Source organism: Megalobrama amblycephala, linkage group LG23, assembly GCF_018812025.1.
Source record: "Megalobrama amblycephala isolate DHTTF-2021 linkage group LG23, ASM1881202v1, whole genome shotgun sequence".
Classification (NCBI taxonomy): Eukaryota; Metazoa; Chordata; class Actinopteri; order Cypriniformes; family Xenocyprididae; genus Megalobrama; species Megalobrama amblycephala.
In genome coordinates this window covers 21011949-21016830 of record NC_063066.1, presented here as the reverse complement: position 1 = coordinate 21016830, position 4882 = coordinate 21011949, and the positions used below count along the sequence as shown (strand labels likewise).

The window sequence follows — 4882 nt, the reverse complement described above, 5'->3', positions numbered from 1 at the left end:
ATTACTTTTTTTTAGGGAGTAACGCAATATTGTAACAAATTACTTTTGAAAGTAACTTTCCCCAACACTGATTTTAAATGACAGTATAATAACGCACGGTCCTGATATTGCTGAGTTAGATGCGTTCCTGGATCAACATATTTTGTTGACCCTGGAGCAACATTCAAGTCTGAACATTTAGTCTTAACCCTATTCCTACCCCTAAACCTAACCCTACCCATAAATTATCCCAAAAATCAGAGGGAAATGATAGATGAGTAACACTGATGTAGAAGCACCAATTCATGATTTTAAGCCTAAACTTGACATAATCTGTAAACTTGTCCCTCAAATCTGATTGGTTGATTTGAATGTTGACCCAGGAACATGTTGAACTCAGCAATATCAGGTTATGCGTATAATAACAGAGAAAAGATGCTATTGTGAGGAGTTAAAGGATTAGTTCACTTTCAAATGAAAATTAGCCCAAGCTTTACTCACCCTCAAGCCTTTCTAGGTGTATATGACTTTATTCTTTCTGACGAACACAGTCTGAAAAATATTAATAAATATGTTTTTTGTTTTTTTACACAAACACATCACTTCACTTCAGAAGGCCTTTATTAACCCTCCAGAGCCGTGTGGAATATGTTTATGATGGATGGATGTGGATGAAGGCACTTTTTTCAGCTCATACTCTTTGGTAAGGCTTACTGCCATTATAAAGCTCGGATGTGCCAGGATATTTATTAATATTTCACCGACTGTGTTCATCAGAAAGAAGAAAGTCATATGCACCTAGGATAGCTTGAGGGTGAATAAAGCTTTAGGTAATTTTCATTTAAAAGTGAACTAATCCTTTAATGTTTTTGATTAAAGATTACAAAGGCACATGTGTATATGTATGTATACAAAACAATATTGATGTGCACGGATAATTCATTTATAATTACACTGCAATATTCCATAACGAATATTCCATTTTGATTTCACAGTGACTTTAATACTGATCAATATCATCAATTAAGTTTATGAAACTTAAAAACTTAAAACACACTTTGAATGCACACGAGATTAATTTTATGTAACCAAAATTAAGCTTTAGTTCAGCCATTTTATGAAACTATTTACAAATTGCGCATCAAACAAGCTCAAACAGCTCTGTTGCTCGGCTTCCAATCCCTTTGATTTGATGTTTTCTTACACAGATATTGTGAAGTATTACTCCATTAATTCAAGAAAGTGTACACACACACACACACACATGCGCTCGCTCTCTCAGAGAAAGCAGTGAGTTCTCTCATACGGCTGCCTGTCTCACAGCAATTACATGATGTGCGGTAATTGCCGGTCTTTTATGCATCCTCTTCAGACATACTTCAAAGAGATCTGAACACATCCAGAGCCGCAATTAGCGAACACAGCGCAAGCCCCAGAGAAGCAGCACGGCCGCCGCAACGATCCCATTGTTCTCCATCTCCCCTCTCAATACGCACTCACGGTCTGCAGGGGGACACCTGCGCTCCTGCAGTGCCGGTGACAAACATCCTGGTCAGGCACAGCTGAAATCATCTCAACTTTCTCTTTTCTGAACCTACTGAACTAGCGTGCAGTGTTGGGGGAAAGACGTTACATGTAACATGTTAGCCTACACACCGTAACATATTTTAAAACTTGTAAAGCATGTTGTGTAATGCTTTACTCCAACACTCGAGGTAATACATAAAAGTAAATTATTTACTTGTAAAGCATTATTTCTAATTAAAAAGTAGGATGCATTACAAGTAACACATAGGCTACTACATATATTTTTAAAGGGATAGTTCACCTAAAAATGAAAATGATAATGAAAAAAAGTGCATCCATCGTAAAAGTAATCCAAACGGGGTTAATAAAGGCCTTCTGAAGCAAAGCGATGAAAAATATCCATAATTATAACTTTATAAACTGTAATCACTAGCTTCAAGCCTGTAGCTTTAGCCAAAAAAGCGTAACGGCTAATGCTAACGCTCCGCCCCCCGCGGTACGCAGGGAATGAGACCGGAGGCTGTTTTTTGAATGGAAGTCAATAGATGAGAGGCTTCACTATGCTGATTAAACACCTTTTGTGGGGAAATAGTTAATCATTTAATTAATGGACTGCCTGTTTGCCAATCTTCAGAATGTTTTACACTAAACAATACTTTTGTTGGGAACTATATGTAGATTTTAGCTTGATAAAAATTTATTTTTTTAAGAGAAGGTAGACTAGGGAACGTTGCGACTGACATCACTGCCGTTAGCCGTTACGCTTTCTCCAATGGTAAGAGATACAGACCATCTTATCTCCCTATTATATACAATCTCTGGTCTCATTCTGGCGGAAGATTGACCTCTAACTCGACGCATGATGTACTGATGAACGCAGAAGTGCAGAGGATAGAGCAAAACAAAACACTGGTAATGAATTAGAAGTCTAAAACGAGAAATTTTAAGGAGAAATGTCGGAGGAGCTTGAGCTTGTTGCCCAGCCCTATTTGTTTGAACCATGAGAGGCATCTATTCTCACCCAAGCTTACGCTACTCCTACGTATAAGCTGGAACTCAACTCTCTCATGAGCACGTGGACGGACGTTACCGGAAGCTATAGTAATTATAAAGTTATAATTATGGATATTTCAACACTTGCTCATTGGAAAAACATACCTGTGTCAATATTTTTGCAAATGCAAAATACATACCAATACGTTCTAACAGAAATGAACACTAGAGGCAGTAAAACAGCAAGCACTTTTAATCGTTTTCACACACAATTATGATTACAGGGACAGATTACGGATTAATAAAGACTTGTTTTCACATGGCTCCTTGCACAATGATGTTATGACCTCAAAACACTTTTTACCACATAGTGCTTCATTTGTAAACAAATATATTTTGGAGTTTGCATCACTTACCCAGCTCCAGTTGTTCAGTTTCACTGACATAACAAGCTTGCTCGGTAGCTCAGCTTGTACAGAATTGTACTTGTGATGCAAAGAGCTCAGGTACGAATCCTGTGAAAGATGAGTCATGGTAAAAGAGCTCAAAGACGAGTTCAAAAACAAGCTAAAATGCCATGGTTACGATTGCGTTTTTATCTCACATTTAATTTTGTTAACACTATCGGGTATTAAACACAATGGAGCATTAAGCTTTCAGAGCCACTCACCGGACATTTAGATTCAGAACTGCGGTGATACGTACAAACTCAACATAATAAAACATTCCGGAAAAAAACTAAACACGCTTTTAGCGGCACTCACTAGGCATTTCACTTTGAATCTGTCGCAAAATGTGCAGGACGCAACATATTTTGCATTTTGCAAGAATGTTGACATAGGTACGTTTTTCTAATGAGCCTGGGCTGGGATATTTTTTACAAAAATGTATCGCTTTGCATCAGAAGGCCTTTATTGACCCCCTGGAGTCATATGGATTACTTTTATGAAGGATGAGTGAGCTTTTTTGGGCTTAAAAAAAATGCCACCATTCACTCCCATTATAAAGCATGGAAGAGCCAGAAGATTTTTAAATGTAACTCTGATTGTGTTTGGCTGAAAGAAGAAAGTCATGTACACGTAGGATGGATTGAGGGTGAGTAAGTTAACGGATAATTTTCATTTTTGGGTGAACTATCCCTTTAAGTAACAAAAAGGGGTGTAACTATTATGCAAACAATACTTTAAATTTTCTGTCGACACGCATGTTTACTGAATAAATGCAGCATTGTTTTAACCACTGCACATGCAGAACATCCTAGTCATCTTAAAGATAAACAAGCTTTATTTTAAGTGCTTCAAACTCACTTATAACTTATAGTTTAAAGCTTGCCCTCCTGTCAGATGCATGTTGTTTAATGGATTTGAAACTCGTTTTCCTCAGCGCATGACTTAGGCTACATCTTATGGTCATATTCTTATCTGTGTGTTAGAAATTTGTGCTAGTAAAAAAAACTGATCACCTTCCATAAAAAATAACTAATTAACATAATTACATTTCATAGTGAGTAAGGTGCTTTACTAATAGAAGTAATGTTGTCCAACATACCTGGAGTGGAGTTTGTGTGCTGGTTTTAGAGGTTCTGTATACTTTCAAGTCTAGGTTGTCCAATTCACAGTTTAGCTTGATTCAAGGAGTGTAGTCAACATTGAGAATAACGCTTTAAAAGAACTTCAAGTTCTTTATAAAAGCTGAAACATTCAAGAAAACCTTTCTGCCTCTATCCCATTTGTACAGGTTCAAAATGGCACAGCTGAAGGTTAAACAAAGATGATGCTCTGTGTGTGTGTTTGTTGAGCGGTGTTTGTGTATTGCTACAAACACAATGAATCATCACAGACAGAAGCACAAAAGTCTCCACAGCAACTCATATGAAGCTTTCAGCAGGAATATGACTGATAGTTCTGCGTAATAGTTGCACAACATATCATCTCTGCCTTGATATTCTACACTGAACAAACATACACAGTATATCCACAGATGTCCAAATGACTGACAGCTGATGATGGCCCCAGAAAATGACCCGGCTGTCATGACCGCATCTGGCTCAAAGCATCACAGCACCATCAAGACAGACCACATGGTAAAACACTGCTCTGCTGACACCTACAGTAAATGTTAGGGTGAACCTTCAATTCTTCACTCAGTGAGATGCTGCAGTCCTGCATTAAAAGTTATGTGCGAACATGAACTGGTATATATAACTGAGCTGGACTGTAAGATTCATTTGGTCTTCAAAAAAAAAAAAAGAACAATTATTAGTGGCATTTGCAAAGGAAATCACTGTTGTTCGTACTTAAAATTAGTGATCTGAACAAACCCCTGAGCTTTAAAAGGGACCCATTATGCCCCGTTTTACAAGATGTAATGTACGTCTCTGGTG

The 4882-nt window shown here is 37.6% G+C and overlaps 1 long non-coding RNA gene across 1 annotated transcript; it reads right to left on the bottom strand.

Annotated features, from left to right (window-relative positions):
• Positions 1 to 926: 926 nt before the first annotated feature.
• LOC125259397 lies at positions 927 to 4658 on the bottom strand. The gene is made up of 3 exons (XR_007182788.1): positions 4048 to 4658; positions 2916 to 3014; positions 927 to 1504 (listed from the first exon to the last, which is right to left on the bottom strand). It is a non-coding gene; the product is annotated as an uncharacterized LOC125259397 (long non-coding RNA).
• Positions 4659 to 4882: the final 224 nt, after the last annotated feature.